Raw genomic sequence first — 22,254 nt, 5'->3', positions numbered from 1 at the left:
CATATTTCCCGTTAAAATCGGTATATAACTATTTCCATGTCTTTTTGCTATGAATACTAGTTTAATCGAATGTTAAGGTTGTTTCAAACCTTCTATATAAAACTAGTTTAAAAGTCATTCAGTTTTTGATGCAAGAATTAATAAAAAAGCTTTTCATTGCAATATTCCAAACAATCAATAATAATTTCAAAACGCGTTAAATTCTATATTTTATTTGTGTAATTTAAAATTCTATTTTATATCATAATATTTAAAATTTAAAATAAAAAATAATTTAAGTTTTATATAGTAAATAAAATATGCAAGTTTTTCTTAATTAAAATTCAACATGACAGCTTACTTAATGAGTATATAATATAATATTTACGAGTATATATGTAATAAAGTTGGTTAATTAAAGTTGAAGGGGTCGCCAATGAAAAATTACTATTTATTTATGTATGTATGTATGTATATACGTATATACATTTCAATTTAAATCCACTCTTTCCAAGAAATTCGTGAAAACAGTAAATGAATACACACATTCAACCATAATTTACTTATTTTACGTTATATGAATATTTTATGCGAATATTGTCAATAATATAATAATATATATACGTATATATATATAAATATATATATATATATATATATATATATATATATATATATATATATATATATATATATATATATATATATATATTATATTCATACATGTGCATTGTAGTGAAAAGTAGGGATGTTGGTGGCGTTGTAATTATTAACGTAGCGCAACATGAACGTGTATATTTTATATGTGGTTTCCACCGTGTTGAATAAAAACACCTTGTGTATGAAAGAGAAGCTTCTGTTGAAAATAATTTTACTTTAATGAAAAATTTATGTTATTATTATGTTGGGATAAAATGAGGGTTAAATTTTTTGTTTTTATAATTTTTGGCTTGTGTTTTGCTATTTATTTTCTTTATTTCAACAATATTTTTTCTTTTTTTATTCTACTATAATGAAAGTTTAGAGATTTTGTTAATTTTTAATCAAAAGTAAAAACTTTTTTTTTTATAAAATATTTATAAATTGCATAAATTTTTTAATGTATACAATTTTTTGTTTTGTTTTTAATAAAAACCCTAACCCTAACGTTAAATTATATGAGCAATTTATTAACTTTTTTAAATTTAAAAGCTTTAATGATGTTCAATTTTCGTTTTAATTTTTTGTTTAGGGAGTTTTAATATTATTATCTAGCTAATCAAATGGTGATTATAAATTTTTGTTGACTTTTTAAATAAAAAAGTTGAAAATTAATTTATTCTCTATGATAAAATTAGATTTTTTTTTATTTTAATTGAAATATTTAAATCGGTTTTGTATTCATTAAAAAATAATATTTATTTAATGTGTTTTCTTTCAAATAAAATTGCATAATTTTAGGATATTGTGGATTTGGATTTACCGCATTTATTGGTTTTCGCATTTAATGGGGTTTTGGTATTTAACGAAATATTTATTGGTTTAGTATTTTGGAAATTAGGTGGCAAATTATTGGGATAAAATCTCGTGCACGTTTAGTAACTATGCTGAAAATAAAGTATTTTAGAGGATGGTTGCGTCTGATTTTGTAAGAATTTTAGTTTTCAATCCGGTATTTCTTTTATATACAACTCCACAAAACCCAGTATACATGCTATTTTGAAATCTTACTGAAAAAATTTCTTCTTAGAGTTAAAGAGTTTTAATATATAACAATATTTAACATAAAACAATAATTAAATTTATATATACAGGGTGTTTCGCTATATTTGCTATATTGGGTCTTCCGCTTGAGGTGGCAAATAATTTCAGGCATAATACTTTGATTAATTTACAGCAAAACAGCTCTATCTGGAACAAGCTCTATCCTATCTAATTTATTGTTCGACAAAAAATAAAAATAAATCAATCGTCTGTAAAACAAGCCGGCAAGGGTTACTATATATCGCATAAAATTCTGAAATTATAAGCATTTATTTATATGGAGAAAAAATGTGATACATTTTTCTTTCAACAGGCTGTAGCTCGAAACTGAGTACATCTGCAACCCAGAAATTTCTGTTGTTTTTGTAAATTCGAAGAATCATCCCTGAAATTATTTGTCATATTATGCGAAACATGCTGTATAATATGTTTATATAGTATATATATGTAGTATAATTTATATTTATATAAATAGTGTATAGCATTTGAGTAGTATGACATTGTGGAAATTGAACAGACTTTCTGGACAACCGAATAATAATTTCCGTTTAATATCATTTTCCTTAAATATTAATTTCCCGTTTAATATTTTATTTTAATCTTGATTTATAAAATATTATTCAAATTATTATTTCCGGTTAAGTTGGACAGTCATAACTGAAAAAGGAAATAACTTCATTTTGTTTTTTTTTTTTTTTTGTGGTAAAGGCTTTCTTTGTTGTTGCTAACCTTATATAGTATTATTATTTATTCTCATCGAAATAGAATATATTTTTGTAAAATTCAGATTTGTTCTTAATATTTGCATTGGTTTCTTGTAAAAAAATTTTTACTTTTGGAACGCTATATAAGAATATTATATGCTAAGCAAGGGATGCTAATAATTGTTTTCGAAGAACAGCAAGAAATTTAAGGACTCTTCAAATATAATGATGATGTTTAAGGAACCCTTCAATTATAGACATTTTACCACAACAATATTTATGAAATATACGAGTAGTAATCCTGTTACAAGGAAATCCTTCTGAATGTGCAAATCTTAAAGATTTCATTCAATTTCCATTAAAATCCTTTATATATAAAAAAAGCTACTATTTCACATGCAATTAATTCGAATGTCGTTTCGAAAATTTTCTAACAAAATAATTTTTTTTTAAAATACATTATGTAACGTTAACAAAATGCCTAAATCGCCCTCACTTTAATTTAAATTTATGAAAAATAAATGTGCTTCGCAAGTGTCATAATAAAGGTACTTGTATTATAACAAAACTATAAATATAAATCTTTTAATAACCTTCGTGAGTTCATGTTGTGAAAATAACTGTTATAGAAAATAAACAAATTATTAACAATTACGCGATTACTTAAATGTACTTAAAAAAAAAAAAAACAAACAGAAAAGTTTCTGTTTACTTCAAAATATTTTTTGTTTATAGTGAATTAAATTTAACGAATAAATAATTTATAGGGAACGATTTTACGCCCTATGGATAAATTTTGGGTACAATTTTAGAAAATATAAATATAGAATAACAATTAGGATTTTCAAAGTAGAGTTGGCGTAATATATAGGTAAAATTTACATAGTATACATATATATACCACATACATAGTATTCTATTTTTGTACACCTTATTAAAGGATATGCGATATTTGTTCGAATATTATTTATCTATTATTAAATGCACGAAAAGTTCCAGTTGTATATAGTTCATAAAACAGTTTGTACTATTTTGAGATTCTAATAGTTTATTTAGGAATGATCAGTTTTAAGCTAGCTCGATGCAAAATTTAAAGATTTTTGTAATTAAATTTAGATATTAGTTTAAATTACCGTGAAATTTTAGTTATAACTATTGCAGCTTTCAGGATTATTCTGATTATTGCCAAATTTCTATTTAAATCATATCGCAGCAGCAGTAACTACTATCTCAATTGCAATTTATAATAAATTTTGTTCTAGTGTCAGAATTATTTTTTTCTTGAGTAACTCATTGTTCGTGCAGGCATAAGAAGAAATTTTTGCTATATATTTGGTGTTTAATCGTATGCCATAAGAAATAGAAGTTTTCCCATGATAAGTTTCTTGGAAGACGACGATACTAATAGAAAATAAAATTTTATTCGAATTCATGATAATGTAGTTCTAAATTTTTAATTTTGTACGAACTTGCGTAATTGAACAATTTTACATAATATAAAGTACATCGTGTCATCAAATAATTTTTCGTCTATATTTATGGTAACACCTAAAGAGCAAGTTTGTTACACGTACTATGTGGAATTTATAATTGTAAAAATTCTTTATTATTTCTGTAAATTTGAATAATTGTGGAATTTATTTTCAAAAAATTAAATACATAAAATTTTCACTTAATAAAACTTTTATACTCGTACAAAATAAATAGTTGGATTTTTTATGGTAAAAATTTTTTCAATTGAAAATTATGTTTTATGATTGCCTTTATTTATAAATAATGGCAAAATTTTTTTGGTTATTTTCATTTACTCATGCATATATGCAGTTATAAATAAATTCTTCTGTTTAATGGATCACAAGAGCTATAAAACATATATAAAATAAAACTTTATAAATGATTAAATTACTATTTGTAATTTTAAATCGGTAGAACAATAGTAAATTTTAATATTTTTCACAAAAGAAAAATGTGGATTTCAATTGTAATAAAAAAAAATTTTTAATTTACAGAACATTAAACCAAAATTAATGCTATTGTACAATATACATATACGAGTATAAAGACCTTTGTGCACGAAAAATTCTTTTAAATACAAAAATTTATTTTTAACAATGATTAACAATGAGCCCCTTTAATTTTAAGCACTTTTCCAAAACAAATTAAAAAAAAATTGCTTATTAAATTTACTTTGCCCGCGGATCCGTTTTCAAAAATTCTACACCCTTGTAGATAGTAAGTTGAAATTTCACATGCACAAAGATCTTTACTAAAAACTTATTTCAGTTGACCAAAATTTTTACCTATCTTCCCCTCCAAAAGCTATATCATCCCCAAAAACACTAAAAGTTCCATTTTTTAACTATTTATTATAACAAGATCACAATTATTTTCTAAACTCTACTAACATAGAAAAGTAATGCCTTTATTCTTGTACAGCGGCATACCACATTTGATTTTTAGCGAATCTTACAAATTTTTGATTTTTTTAAATAACAGACTGTAGAAGCGTGCAATTTTATTAGCTTTCAGACACTAATAAAAAGTTCATTTCGTTAGAAGAAAATTTTTTCACACTTCCACTCGTTTTCAAGTTATTTCTTTTCGAAATATGTAAAATTTGAGTTTTCGCCACCATATATTTGGCGAAACAACGGGAAATGCCATGCCAATTAAAAATATAACTATTGTTTTTAACTCATGCAATTAACCCTTAAAATCAAGCATTATGTTAACTCCTCTTTAAATTTTCTTACTCTATTTTAAAAAATAAATGCAATTCTATGCATGAATTCTATGAATTAAATGCTTGCCCTATAAGTATGCAATTTTTGTGAACTTTGTTATATGTGTTGAAGAGAAAAGTGCTACATTACAAACAATTGGTTTGACCCAACTTTATTTTTGTCATACTAAAATATTATGTAATTGGAAGGTATTAAATTTTACATAAAATTCTTCAAAGGATGTGTCATTTTTTAAACATATAAGATTTCCTTTCTCTTACGGAAAATTCTTTGAATATTTTGACTCTTCAATTGAAAATTTTAACAACCTATCACAAAATTTTCAATATGAAATGAAAAATTCCAATATTTGAAATATAGACATTACAATTATACAAACATTTAATTCGAATAACTCAATTTTTGATTAAATCGTATGTTCTTCAGACATAAACTGAAATCTTCAAAAATTTCCTTTGCTATTTTTTGAATTCTAGATTCTTTTATGTTTATATTTTATTTACTTTTATCATATAAAAGTCCAAATTTAATTTATAATAAAATATAAAGGGAAGCAATACAAAAAAAAACGTATAGATAGAATTTTACTGTATTGATTCGGCATACTGTCAATAAAAAAATAATATTAAATGAAGGACATAATGTTATAGACGTATATCCTTTAAAAAAAGAAATATTTATTCTTGGAATTTTTATTTTTTTTGGCGCACATACTTATTACTATACATTGTATACTTGACTGTGTGTGTGTATCTATATTTACATATGTACATACCCATGTGTCAGTCAGAACGTGTCTATTTTAAAGAAGATTTTTTTTTTGTATGTACATATAAAATCTAATATTTAAAAAGAATATAAAATTCTAACAATGTTTATTGAAGTGTAAACTTAAAAATTCAATAATGTTATATAAAATGAAATGTTATTGAACGAAATGTTAATGTTAATGTTATAAATATAAAAATAGAAGAAAAATTCAATCATGAAATTTAAGGTACAATATTTAAAATGACACAAACCTTAAATCGACATCAAGTTTTTGATATTTTCATAGGAAAAATGTTTTAGAAAAGTGAAGTAGTAGAAAAGATGGAAAAATAGGAAAATTTAATCGTATGTTGTTATTGTTATATCAGACGCCTCTGTACAACATGCAGTATTTTGCTTGTCCTACTACAGGTTAGACAAATTTTTTTATTTTTTTTTTAGTGCACAAAAATTTGGTAAAAGTTTCGCAGTAATAAACAAATTAATTTTTTGATAAATTTAGTAAGCGCCCTTTTGAAGCATATCCAATAGCGTCAAAAATTCCGGAACTGTTTAATTAAAATTCAAATTCTTAGTTTGATATAAGCAGTACACTCTAACAGCTCTCGAATAGTATATTTTGTCAAAAAAAACACAAGGTTATAGAAAATTATTATTAAATATTATAAATTTGTTAATTTGCAGTTACAATGATGTATTCATTCCGAGGGTTTTTTTTGGAATCTGAAATTTTTAACAAATAATTAAAGTAGTATGAGAAAGAGAAAGAATCTTGGACTCTAAGATCTTTGATTCTTGTCAGCTTGGTGGGCAAATATTCAATTTAGTAATATTATTTTTTTTTATGTACAAAAATATTGCATTTTGATTTAAGTTTGAACCAAACATATAAACAAACATAATATAAAAATAACAAATATCTAAATTTTAATACGTTTTGGCAGGCCCAGTTCTGACGCCCTACGTGTTTTCAAGAAGATATAATAATGCGTCCAATCCCTCCTCCTCACAAAACAATTTGACAGTATGCAGTTAACATTGTACATTGCGCATAATAATTACGCCCATATTTGTCGGCTCTCATTGCATATGCTTATAAAGTAGATGCAAATGCATATATAGCTGATCCGGTACTGCGCATAAATACATTGCACATTGGTATGGAATTCAAAGGATTTTTGAGAATTTTCCTTACAAGGTCCATCATAGTTAATACAGCAAATGAAATTAATTTGAAACTAATGTGATTTTTTGCAATTTAAACTGAATACATACTTCAAAAACAAAATTAATTAATTTGTTTTTTGATGTAATTTAATTCCTCAGTATATTAATTATAAAATAATGAAAATTTCACTTGAAGTATTTTCGAAATAATTAAGTTTTATTTTAACTGTATTATAATTTTTGTATATATATAAATTGAAGTATCTTCTACATACATATGTGTATATAATATGTTAAAATATTGTTCCATATTGCAAAATGTTATGTCATTTGTAATATGTTTTTTGTTAGAAATTTTATAATACTCTTCACTTTTGACACAATAACAATATTTATAATAGTTTTGATTTGAATAATAATATGGCGTGACTGAATGTAACGTCCCTCGTAATAATTTGTGCTACAAAAAAAAATTAACACACATGTAAACTAAATGTAAATAATATAATATACGTTCTCACCTTTCCATCAAATTAAAAAATAAAGACCAATATAATTAGGACTAATAGAATGCCTGCGGAAATATATTGGATATAGTGTGTAAAATAATAATAGAGTTGATGATTTTGGTGCTTGTTTGAAAGTTACAATGTTGTACAAGGGTGAAAAAATAATTTGTGCTTATAGGTAGGAAATGGATAATAAATAACAAGTATCACATTTTGCCTTTACTTTAACAATATGACACAAGGACTGTTTAACTATTCACTAAATTAATTGTAGATCTTGTTTCTAGCATTTTTTAATAATGAAACAACAATATTACAAGAAACATAATCAAAGCTCTGTAATAATTAATATTTAAAAAACAAGCACATCAGGCGCTCGGCACATTAGTGGCCTATTCAATATTTTTGCAAAAGTGAAATATTATGTTCCATAGAGCTGTAATGACCTGAAGAATTGTTCTATATTTTCAAAATACTTAATTTATTCCTCTTTTCTCTCCTTAGCGCCTCATATGGTTAAAATTTACCAAAACAAAGTCTTTATTAAATTGCCTATTATAATAAATTTTGCTGACTTTACCAATATTAAGCTCACACACTGTAGATTTCGTTATACCCTTGTGCAATGCATAAAATATTACATAGTTACATGGAAACTATTAGATTTAATTATTATATAAAGAAAATTATAAAAATTCCACAGTATGCATACAATTATAATTGTTGATACTGAGTTTGATCATCTCATTAAATAAATTGAATTTGTCCTTATTGTGGAAAAAATTCATTTTTTCATTTGAAATAATTATTAATTTATAAAATTGGTATCTGATTTGTCAAACTATATTGGTACTCTAAATTCTATATCAGTTTTACTGTGCATATTTTAATTTCAATTTACAAAATTCAGTTGGGAATAAAGGATATTTTGTTATAAAAATCGAAAAATAAAAAAAAATTATTGGGGTTGATTTAATTTTGCTTTTACGTTTAAAATAAATTAATTGATTGTACACTCCAACAGAATACTTTAAATAGAATTATTTAAAATAAAAAATTTGTGGATATTCAACGGTTCCATATTCATGTATTCATTTGAACTTATTAAATGGCAGGTACATTTATTATGCAAGTTTGAAATCGGCTCTTGAAATTTTTCCATTTAAAAATTTTCACCAAATTGCTGTAATGCATTTTTGCAAAATAATACAAAACCTTCATGAAAATTCGTTTGTTACTTGAGTATTTTTAATGAATTATTTTAATTTTATTAAAGTATTTTATTTTTTTTTTAATTTTAAACAAGATTTTTATTAAAAGCCTAACTGGTATATTGTACAAGGGCATTCATATCACAAAAACTTTTAAATTCATTTATAAATTAAAAATTATTGAAAATATTTTTTGTAAAAATTTCGAATTACAATATTTTAATTTGAAATTATTTGTGTTAATGTTTATAGTTGTATAACAAATAATTTTTATCATATACTAAAAGTATACTTGTTAACTTGTGATTCTAATACCAAAAAATAGGTTGTGATGGAAAATTTTTGAAAATGTGATTTTTTAGGAAATTTTAAGTATGTTATTATCTTAAGGAATCTATCTTAATATTAAGTCCCCGATAATAATCTTCTATATCTCGTTCAGCCCAGTCACATATGCCCTATCCCATGTAACCAGTTTGACCACGACCAGAGCCGAATACTTGCGTAAATAGTGAAAAATAATTGTCCCTTTCTTGTTAATTTATTGTATGCAAAATACTCAAGAACAATCATAATAGTGTCACAACATAGCCTTATTATATTCTCCTCTCCTCTTCACACATCATGACACCTGTTGCGTGAAAACTATATCAACTGATCTAACGAGCATTTAATTTTATGTATCAAATTATTAAATCTGTATGTAAATGAAATATTTAAATTTATAGATCCTCAACATATACAAACATATAGTTCTTAATTTAGATTTTATAAGGTTTCTTACTTCAAAAATATGATAATATCAGCGTAAAATATATAATATTAATAATTACTCCTAATTATTTACCGCATATTATATTTAGCGGTTCTATATAAAACACCGTATTGTATTCAAAATATGTAAATATGATTGTGCATAAGTATATATATTACAGATTATACATTTATGTAAGATAATATTTATTTGTGGGAATATATAATATATACTACAAGAATTAATAGAAATAACCCGAAGAAATTTTTGCATAAATATTTAAGAGAAGAATTCCAAAATGCAGGCGAACTGCGGTTATCATTTATGTTTAAGCATTTTATATGAAAAATTTCGAAATTAACATCCTAACTCCCGGAACGGCTTTTAATTTCTAATTCCTAACACATTTTGTTGAATAAAACATTTTGTTAATAATAATATTGTACATTTGTGTATAGTTGAACACAATTCGTAAATGAAAGATGACAATGTGTGCATGAAAATAGCTAGAAAAATTTACGATAAACATATAGAAACAAAGAGCACCTACATGTATGGTTAGAAAATCCAAATATGTGTTATTTTAATTAAGAACATTTTCGCTCCATAACCATTACAAATGAAAATTCTGATCCACAATATACATTCAAACAAGTTTCATTCAAACTTTTGAATAATAAAAAGACGCATTTTAATTTTTAACCAAAAAAAGAAAAAGTTTTTGACATGAATTTTCTTATAAACCTCTCTACACATAATATATACATATAACACATATGTACGCATACAAGCATATTGAGGTAACAAAAAACGAATATTTTAATTTTATGTTAATGATACCACCATACATGCAAATTTAATATATACCATGTTAATAATAATATGTGTATGAAAATTTGACATAAATATTAAGGAAAACATTGTCGACGTATGAAATTGATATGAATACAATTAGATGATACGCAAACAAAAAGTATACTGAGGCGTTTATGTCGTGTACATAATGACATCTTGTAGCATATTGTAAAAATAATTTTGTTTTCCTTTGTTAAAGGATTTTAATTCTTTGTGATGTGCTATGTTAAATATGCGGCATATAGTTCAATGAATTTCTATATATCAAATATGAATGCTTATTGTTGGTGGAAAATAACACATCATGTATGTATTTTGTACGAACAAAAGAAAAATAAATTTATTTGTTAGAATTGAAAAATTTTTTATTTCCTTAACGATATAGATAGTTAGTCTTACACTATGTATAATATTTTACTTGAAAATAATTACTAACTACTATTCAGGAGTAAAAGTATGCATTCAATTGTTGTATTATGATTGAAGTACTCGTTTTTATGTTAAAACTCTTAACTAACGTGATATTATCAATAAGCTATGTATGTGTATTCAGCTGTGTCTCTTTATAAATTATTACGATTGATGTTTAATTTATTATGTATTATAAATTTTTAATTAAACTCACGAATTTTTGTGTAATTCTATTGATTCGGAAATTATTATTCGAAAATTATAATTAGAGCTTATAGTGATTTGTAAGCACGAAAATCGAGCTATATTTTTGAGAACTAAATTATAAAAAATATCATAAGGATTCATAATAAAACAGAAATCAAAAAATGTTTAATTTTTTTATTAAAAAATAAGAGTTCCATTGAAATTTGTGCTTTTTATTCAAAAATAGGAATTTTTCGAAGATCCTTTTGTAAAATTAAAAAAAACGAGAAAAAAATAGAGTTGACCTTGTCAACTCTGTGATACCCGTACGAATTTGTTATCCTATGTGCGAATAAAGATGCCATAACTGACTATGGGACAGACGATGACTTTAAGTTGCTGTATATTAATTTATGCAAAATTTCAGTACAATGTGTTTTTCAAAATACTGTGTGTGCTAAACTACTGTTGAAGTTGTATGAGAGCTACCAGAAAGAGCCAAGAAATTTTAACGAATTTTATCAAGCACATCGGCCCTACTAATATATTTACTTATGTGAAATTTCAATACCACAGCTTTTATAGTTTCTGAGATATAGCCAAATAACTTTTGAAGTTGTATGGCAGGTACCAGAAGGAGCCAAGCAATTTCAACTACTTTTATGAAATATATTGGCCCTACTAATTTATTCGTTTGTGTGAAATTTCAATACCATAGCTTTTATAGTTTCTGAGTTATAGTCAAATAACTTTTGAACTTGTATGGCAGGTACCAGAAGGAGCCAAGTAATTTCAACGACTTTTACCAGGCACATCGGCCCTACTAATATATTCACTTGTGTGAAATTTCACTACCACAGCTTTTATAGTTTCCGAGATATAGCCAAATAAATTTTGAAGTTGTATGGCAGCTACCCGAACCGGTACCCCGATCATGCCCAATTTAAATAGGGTTCTGGCACTTACTACAATGAATCATTTGTGAAAATTTGGTGAACTTAGCTCAATTAGTTTTTGAGTTATCGTTCGGACGGACGGATGAACGGACGGACGGACGGACGGACGGACGGACGGACGGACGGACAGACAAAGCGAAATCAACTCAGAATTTGACGCTGATCAAAAACATACACTTGAGTCTATATCTAAGACCGTTATTTCTTAGCGTTACAAACGGTAAGGCAAATTTAGTATACCCTTCGAACATACGTTCGTACGGGTATAAAAAGATATTTTTGAATTTAAAAATTGTAATTAACAAAATAGAATTTAGTTACCATATCAAAAGAAATTTTTCAATTTTTCGATAGAAAAGATAGAAAGGTAAAATTTTATATTTAACTGAATTTTTTTGTTTTGTAAAGTTGACGGCTCTTAAAATTCTATAAAAATGACATAATTCTATTATTATTTTAATGATTCCTTTACAAAAGAAAATTTTTGGAAGAATATTAGCAGCATAGTAGCCATTTCCCCTTCAACATGTGAAAATTTTGGTCTAAAAAACAATAAATTACATTAGTTAAATTAGTTTCATTCATATATCAATTTTCACAACAATTGCATACTTATAGGACGAGCAACGCAATCAATCCTTGAAATAGTATTAAAGTAAAAAAAAAATTTAAAGAGGCCTTAACATAATGTTGGAATATAAAGGTTAATTGCGTGAATTATGAATTTTACTAATACAACATCATTGGTTGGTTGGTTGGTTAGAGTAGCTGGTGCAACCCAACTGGCCAACACCCCAATTAGCACTGACGTGCCGTTTTGCTACCACCGCCTCGTGAAACCCGGTTGTCAAAGTACGTTGGTCCAGGGCCAGCGATCAGAGCCACCCCGTTCTTTTAAGGAACTTATCTACGTCCCCGATACTTTTACTAGAAATGTTCCCCAGTTCCATTATGTCCGTTTCCCCAAATGACAACAACCTGGCCCTTTGAAGAGCCGGACACTCGCAGAGATAGTGAAAAAGCGTCTCTTTTTTGTTTATCTCCCGACAACGGCGGCATGACGTATTAAAGGGCATTCCCAGCCTAGCTGCATGATCCCCCACAGGCCAATGCCCCGTGTACACAGCCGCTAACTTAGCTATGTCCGGTCGAGGCATCGCCAGGAGGCTCATTGATTTCTTATGGTCGTATTTCGGCCACGTTTTCCTAGCCGTTGCACATGTGCTCAGGCCCCTCCACCTGTGGTCCGCACATGTTATTTGGAAGTGATATATATCAGTCTTGATGGTGTTTATAGGGACAAGAACCCGCTCGGCCCTGGAGCCGTCTAATGCCGACCCACATCTGGCCAGTTCGTCAGCCCGCTCGTTTCCTGGTATGTTCCTATGTCCCGGAACCCAGAGCAAGGTGATACTATGATGACTGCACAATCTCGTCAGCTCATCGTAGCAAAGCCCTACCAACTTTGAGAATATCATATATATATAATACAACATCATAGTTGAGAAATTAATAAGAATGTGCTTATTACACTACTAATTTATCTTAATGGAAATTTCTTCATGCAACTGCAGAACAGATGGATGACGTAATTAAAGGAACGAGTTAAAGGCAGAAAAATTCATTAAAAAAATTTTTCTCCTCGAACTGGACTCGAACCAGTGACCTACCGCTTTCTAGGCTCTACCAACTGAGCTACAGAGGCATGAAGAAATTGCCGTTAATTGCGTGATTTAAAAAAAATAATTATGTTTTTAATAGCATGACATTTACCGTTAGCTTTTTTCATTTATAGAAATTTGGAAAAGCTTGCAGTTTCTGAAATATACTCGTAAAGTGCCGAAAATTGGAATTTTATAAATTTTCTAGAGACGATAACTTGAGACGGGTTGGAGGTGGAAGCAAATTTTCTTCTAAGGAAATTCACGATGTATTAGTGTTTAAAAGCTGCCGAAAGTTTAGCCGTATACCGCATACAATCTAGAAGAAAAATACATGCTTTGACGGATAATTTTAAAGGCCATTTTGTTTGTTTTTTTTGATTTCTTATGGTATAGCGCAGTGAAAATGGGAAACCCCTACATTTCTGTCCATTGTAAAAGTTGAGAAACATTTGTGGTTTTTTACAGTAAATAGGTAAAAAATGGCATTTTTACGCTTTTGGAAAGTTGTAACTTTTAGAGGGTGGGGGTGAAATAGGTAAAAAGTTTTTTTCTACGGAAATAGGTTTCTAGAAAAGATTTATGTACATATGAAATTTCGGTTTTCAATCTCAGGCTCGTAGAAGTTTTGTAAAAGGGTCCTCAGACGGACAGAGTAAACCTAATAAGCATTTTTTTAAAAAAATTTTTCGAACATATTGCACATTTTGCTAAAAATATGAAATATCGTATTAATATCAATTTGAAACTTAAAAACGAAGTTTTAGACTGTAACAACTTTGTTACTTTTTCTTTATTTGAACACCTGGAATAGTTGTGTCGATCATTATTTTCTTTGTTTCATTTACAACTATGTTTTTTCCTCTACTTTTCATTAAACATTTGTCTCACTTAAAAAATATGGACATGTCTTTGTGGTCATCTTTACGATTTAAAAAGATGTAAGTATTTAAAAGATTAATCCCGTAATCATGAATATAAAGGTTACGTAAATGCCATAGAATTTTCATAATTTGAAATGTTCCCAATGTTCTCAACATTTACAAGTAGTTAAAGATTTTTAAATTACATTCTTTAAAGCATTCATCTTTGAGCGCGTTACGCCCATTATTCGGTATTATTTCAATTTCCAATTCCTAATACACTTGAACAATATTTTATTTCCAATTATTTACCAATACTCTAACACGTTTATTTATTTAAATTTTTTATTTATTTTTTCACCTTCATGTTTCTATAAAAAGAAGTAACATTCTTTCCTTTATTGCAAATTTAACTCTTTATCATAAAATAATCACCTACGTACATAATATTTTACAATACGTACATTGTTATTACTAAACTGTAAAATGGCACATATTGTATACATTTATTTTAATATACGTTGAGCCTTTTCTTCGTTTGTATTTCAAAATAAAGTTCAAATAAAGTAAATTATTTACTGCAAATTATATAAGATATTTTTTCTTTTTCTAAAATGCCTTTTACGTATAAAATTTAATGGTACAATCATTATTATATTGGGTATAGTAGCGATTGAATAATAGCAACGCAATAATAGCAATTCAAATTTAGAATATTGGTTCGAGAATGAAAATTGTGTTTATAGAAAAATCGGGTTGAGAATTTCAATTGAATTTCAAAAAAAAAAATCAAATAATAAAAAAGAATTCTCGGTATTTTTTAAATGGAAAATATTTTTTTTTGGGAAAAAAGGAATCCAGTTATTTTTTTTTTTACTCTTCGATCAGTTAGAAAAAAAGTAAAGCGAAAAAAAAAAGAAAAACCTGGGGTTAAAAATTCATAAAATAATTTTTATTTTTTTTTATTTGTTTGGAAAATATTTATTCAAAAGGCCAAAAGATTTCGAGTTTTCTTTTTTTTTATAAAATTTTCCATATTTTTTGTACTTTATTGCGAATTTTTCCATAACAATTCAAATTATGTACGGTGGTGGTGCGGTTTACCTAAGAAGCAAAAGCGAAATTTTCTGTGTTTCTGTAAAGAACAATACAGAGAAATACTGGTAAAAAGTTTAATTTTGGTTTTGACAATGCTTGTTATACAAAGATCAATTGTTCTTAGTACAGAAAATTTTTTGGCGAATTATGAATTAGTCAAATAATGATCTTTAAATTTTGAAAATAATTGAGACTCTCAGTACATTAATGGCTTATCTAACATTTTTGCAAAAATGAGTTATTATATTCAATAGAGCTGTAATGGCCTAAATAATTGTTCTATATTTTTAAAACACTTAATTTACCCTTCTTCAAACTCTATTTTGAAATTATTTTAAGTTCATTATTGCCTTTTAAAAATTCTCTTAAAAATTAAATATTTAAATGTCATTTTTGCAAGTAGGCCACTAATGTGCTGATCACCTCAATTGTAAGCTGTTCGATGCTGATGTTACAATTATAAATGGCAAATATTGCAGATATTTTGTTCTATGTTAATTTCATGTTCAATAATCTGTGATAAGAAACTCGCAAGCATTATTAATCTTGATGGACTTTCTAAATTATAATTATGTATTAAGCATATACAATTATTTAATGACAGAACAATTAGCAATAAAATATAAAACAGTGGCACCTTATTTTCTTTAATTAATTTTCTAATTCTGGTAAACTTTCTCTAAAATTACTTTCTTCTAAAATTTAATTAAACCAATTGAATTCCTTACCGAAATTTTACTAAAACTATGCCAAAAGACTCGCTTCAGATCGAGAATGTAAAATTACTGTTAAATTAAAGGTAATTCTGTTACATAAAATAATATTTTTTGTTTTCTTTAAATTGTTATAGACGCAATAAAAATGTTAGTTTAAAAATATTTTTACTGTAATTGTCATATAAAAAAAATGAAAAAGGTCTGTTTGTGCATAAACCTGAACAAAATTATTTTAGTATGAGTATATAAGGTAAATCTGTAATGTTATGTCACATGTGGTTGATTTGGTAAAATGTAAACAAAAAAATAAAAATACCAAAGAAGAAATCAAAGTGACTAAAAATATTATAAGAATAGAACAAATGAGTTCAGTAATAAAAGGGGCGAATATTTTTTATGTAAATTAATGTCAAAAAAAAAAAAAAAAACAGAAGAAGAGTAAACAAAAATGAAAATTACATCTGAGGTTTTCTCTTTCATATTTTTTATACTTTTTATACATAGGCATCCAAAATATGTAAAAAAGGTTTTTTTTTTTTGGATTTGATAATTTTCCTTACCATTGATACCCTTTATACCCTTTTCAAAAGTTAAGATTATAAAAGTAAAAAAAGAATTCGATAGAAAAATATTTTATAAAATTTATTTTCAGTAGAAATGAAAATTATTTCTAATATTTTCTTTTTTATTGAATATCAAGAGAAAGAGGAAAATTTTCAATAAAATGAAGAGATCTAAAATTTTTTCCTTTATGAAAGAAAGTTGAAGAAAGTGTGATTTTTTTTTTATTTGTTTGATTTTTTAGCATCATTTTTTTTTTCTGAATAACTTTAGTCAAAATATTTTATTGAAAATATTTTGGAAAAAACTTCAAATTTTATTGAAAAATATTGAAAATTTTTAATGCTTTTTTTTGGTATGTGCAAATTTCCTAAATTAAACTGTGTAAATTTGGTATTTTTCATTTGGATGAAATATTTTGCAATATTAAAATAGGATTGGGTCATTTTCAATCAAAATATGATTGTTGCGCTGTGTTTAGAGTTACAGTAAAGTTCGCCCAATTGTAGAAATTAAATGGGGAGGTTTACTGTAAATATGATGCATGTATTCAGAAAAATAACAGCTGCATTCTTAAATAATTTTGAAATCATAAAAAAAAATTTCTAGTGACACATAATTGTACAATACAATAAAAAATAATTCCCCTATAGCTATGCAATAATTTACGGTTTAACTGAAAAATTTATGCTATGTAATAAGTAGCGTACCGGGTACAATTATTGACACTGCTAAACGATATTTCTCATAAAACTGAAAAAGAGTTTCATAAAAATATATCGAAATAATAAACTGGAATCAATTAAATTCCAATTTAGTTTTCTTTTCGAATATTTTTTATTCTATAATGAACATTTGTAATTCTCGTACAAGGACCCATATATTTAGCACATTACATTGTAATGGAATCATGTTAAATGTATCAGTACGTTGATTTTTAATAAAAACGCGTAACCATGGATAATCTAATTTAATTACGAAAAGTTGCATAAAAATTAATTTAAAATAGAAAAGAAAAAACCACCTTTAGTTAATAGAATTGAAAAAAGTTTTATGTTGCTTTTCTATAGCTACCAAATTATAGCATACAAAAGCAAATGCAAAACTTTTTTTTACAGTCCTTAAAAAAAAAATCAAGTAATTAAAAACTTGCCAAATTATAAAATAAATTCGAATAGTAGCACTTTTTCTTTAATGCTCACCAACGTACTAAATTATTTTATGTAATTAAATGTTCTTGCATACTTTTCGGAGAAAAAGAGAAAAAATTAAGAGAAGCATTGAAATTTTTGCTTATAACTTGAGAAGTTTTAGAGGCTGAAAAACAATAATATGAGAATTAGAGCCTGATTGTGTTATTTACTCGTCAAGTGAGAAGAAAGTGAGTAACTATCGAAAATTTGTATAGTGTAATTTTCGAGTGAGAAGAATTATTCTGTATTGCGTATTTCGTTTTTTTTCTGAAATGCATACAAAATTTATTCTCTTTGAAAGTGAGACGTTCAGTCAATAATTGAACTGCATAATTTTGTGTTTGTCCAAGGGATTAATAAAACCTATAAAATATTTCACAAGCTTACTAACATTCATAAATGCACGATCTAATATTTTACCAATCAAAACGATATCACACGTACACAACACATTCAAACACTGAAATTTAATAAACTCGAATTATCATTGTATAAATATCTAAGATCAACAGTATTCTTTATCATTCATCTCTGTTACAAAAATTTATTATAAAAAACAATATTGTTAACATAGATTTTAGTTGTGTACCAACATAAAAGTATTGGTTTCTATGATTTGGTATTCTATGAAAAGAAGATTTTATGATTAAAAGTGTAAAGTGTTTACATACATTAGTATGGTTTCTTTCTTATACCCGTACGAACGTATGTTCAAATGGTATAAAAAATTTGCCTTACCGTTTGCGATGCTAAGAAATGATAGTCTGAGATGCAGACCTAAGTATATGTATTTTTGATAAGCGTAGAATTTTGAATCGATTAAACAATGTCTGCCCTTACCAACGGTAACTCAAAAACTAATTGAGGTAAGGTCACCAAATTTTCACAAATGATTTATTATAGTAAATGCCAGAGCTTTATTAAAATTTATATATGATAGAGGTTTTAGTTCGAGTAGCTGCCATTATTTTGAGTAAAACTCTTTTAGATGGTATGAGTTTATATGGTAACTACCATATATGTATAAAATAGTACTAGACATAAGAAGCAAGAAGTTCTGAGAAACTGTGTGTCAATTAGTTCCGACATTTAAAATCATTTATTCGTGCGGGTATGACAAAGGTGACATGGTCAACTAAATCTATTCTGGTTTTTTTTTTGTTTCCTATACTTGAATAGAAATGGTAAAGGTTATTATCCTGGCAACATGATGGAGTTGTAGGATACACAAACAACATAAAAAAAAAATAATACATTTTTTTTTTTTATAAATTTAGGTATGTACGTGTTTGCTGGTTTGTTTTTACTTGTACGTGCGTGGATGTATCTGGTCTCTTGATATGTAAATATTCGTATCAAGTCTACGTCGTATCAATTTTAATTAAAGGTAAGATAAGAGTTGCAAAACATTCAAATGTTAAATTATTTATTTTTTCACATTGCATTTCAGTTATTATTTATAATAATGAAAGTATGAGAATTACTGTATGGAATTGTATGGAAGCCTGCAAGTTGTCTGTTAAATTTATGAATTGCGTTCATTAAAATGCAGTGTAAGTTTATCAATTTATAAGCTTAAAATTTCAATTAATTCTAAAATAAAATTATTTGTTCTCGGAACATAATTGCATCGAAAGTTTCAAAGACAGAGTTATATTAGAGTGCATTTTCCTCTCTGCAGCGTGAAAAAGAAAGGATAGATCACAATATTTTTTCGATTACTTCCACATAATCTTGGAAATTTTACATTTTAGAAGTAAATTCATAATTGTAATTAAAGGTCTCAAAATATGTAATTAAAGGTTTCAAGAATTATGACGAAAACGTGTAATTATAAAGAGCCCACAGTCGATTAATGAAAGCGTAACAGCTGCTAAGGAATATAAAAAGAATATTTTATACAAGGTTGTATTTAAAGCTTATCAGTTAATGGCAGTTCTCCAGTCTGTAAATACGATACTGAAAAGAATGGAAGAATAGCATACAACAGAGAATTGAAATCACTTAGAAATTTTTTAGATTTCATAAAAATTAAACTTGTTTTTCACATTATCGAAAATTTTTTTTAAAAAACATCAAAAATGATTCTTTTTTTGCTTTAGCTTAAATTTTAATTAATAATTCAGTATTTATACAAAAAATTCCTTGATCGTACACCAACCATTCTGAGACCAAAACTTTCCTTTTTTTTTTAAATTTATCATATATAAAAATTATATTTTGCCTTGCAGCAGTCTGCTAACATTTATAAGAAAAAATTTAATTTTGCAATTATTAAAAAACCCAATAAAAACAAAAACATGAGAGGGAAACAAACAAAAAACTCGAATCCATGTTATGTTTTTTTTGGTATGCTTATGATTTATTTTCTTCAAATTTACCCAAGTTAAACTAATTAGCTTCTATACTGACCCAAATTACTTCAGAGTCTCGAAATATTACACTTTTTATTCAAAATTCTTTATTATGGATGAAAAAAAATTTTAATATATTTTGTGGATCTTTAAACGTTTATAATACTAGGTTGAATTGGAATCGGCTAGGGATTTTGTTTATTTCTATTATAAGCTTCAAATATATTTTGATATTGAATTTGGAAACAAAGTGGTACTATTATTGACCACCCAATTGAAGAATTGGAAAGAATTTCCAAATTCGTTGAAAATGTTCGTGTACTTTGGAAAATTTTGTAATTTTTAAATTCGGAATTTCAGAATTTTTTCATGTAAGAATGATCCCTGCTATTTCAAGGTAGAATAATGTAAAATTCGGGCAAATTTTCTTAGATTTTCTGCAACAGTTTTGGTACGCTTTCAAAAAAACAGTTCCTCAGAATTCAGCTGAAATTTGTCTCATACACTTTTGAATTTTTTCAAAAAAATTGATTGTACGCCTTCGATTTGTGCATAATAGTTTTGAAAATGCTTTAAAGACGAATTGGAAACTTGAAATTTTTCAAGATAAGGCTGGTGTTATATTTTTATAGCTCCGCAAAAATTTCGGCGTAGAATATTTTGGAAATATGAGGTTAAAGCATCAATCTTGCAACATTTATGCAAAGAAGATTATTCATATTTTCTCATCATTTTCCAAATAATTTTCAATATTTTATTGAATTCATTTTATTTTTATTAAGATTATCCTAAAGCTTCACGTCCAAATTATTTTTAGCTACTCTTGATCCTGTAATACAATACAAGGTCCTTTTACATAAAAATAAAAAAAAAAATTTTGACGAAAAAAGATTTTAATTACGTTTATTTAATTTTACTTGTAATTCTCCGAATTTTTTGTTCCATGTACGAGTTTGTTTAAGGATTAACTTTTTATTTAAGGATATTCTAGATTTTTCTGGTTGAAAAAAAACCGAAAATTTTTGATATTTTTATATGAGATTTTAATAATGTTAAAATTTTAATAAATTTTTGTTGGAGTTTTTATGCTTTAAGTTTACAGATTTTTAAAAGCAAATTTAAAATTTTAAGCAACACAGTCTTATTTCTGTGCAATCGAATGAAATGATTTTCCTTTTAACAATCTAGCTATTCGAAAAAGCTGTGTAAGAACCCAAAAATTTAATAAGCATTTTGTGTCATATTTTAATAATCAACGCCGTGTACATAAGATCGGATTACGATTACATTTAAATTTCACAGATCTGTAACAAATCTGTTAAAGTTTTCTCATAGCAAAATATTAGAAAATTTCTGTAAATTCTTCAATTCTTAAAGACAAAAATATTTGTACAGGTATTTTGTATAGATGCATTTTACAAACTACGTATATATTAAATAATACTCTTTTTCTTACTATATATGCACATGTGTATTACATTGTACACCATTACAGTAAAATTCGGTTTGACACCTGGAGGCTTGCATATTTTATATTTATTAAAAATTTATTTAAATAAGGGAACCGAGTAAATTTTTAAAAAGCCAATTTTTTTGATTTGGGTTGGATAGATGAATGTACACATGTACATATGTATGTATACTTTATTTCCCCATGTGCACAAAGATATCTTATGTGCTCATAGTAAAAATAGTGAAATTATTGTACATGATTTTTTAATATTTAATATTTAAGGTTGAATGTGTATAAAGGAGGAAATTGGATTGTTGGAATGTCAAGAGTATAACGGTATACTGTTATGTAGGTACGCATGTAAA

At 26.3% G+C, this 22,254-nt stretch overlaps 1 protein-coding gene across 3 annotated transcripts in view; it reads right to left on the bottom strand.

The window, feature by feature from the left end:
- LOC129610136 (uncharacterized) overlaps positions 1–22,254 on the bottom strand; it is a 136,532-nt gene that overhangs the window by 77,250 nt on the left and 37,028 nt on the right. The gene's annotated exons all lie outside the window — the stretch shown is intronic.

This window comes from Condylostylus longicornis, unplaced genomic scaffold, assembly GCF_029603195.1.
Source record: "Condylostylus longicornis isolate FDR11 unplaced genomic scaffold, ASM2960319v2 ptg000044l, whole genome shotgun sequence".
Taxonomy (NCBI): Eukaryota; Metazoa; Arthropoda; class Insecta; order Diptera; family Dolichopodidae; genus Condylostylus; species Condylostylus longicornis.
Note: the sequence above shows the minus strand (reverse complement) of the source record. Positions and strands in the feature narration are given on the sequence as shown.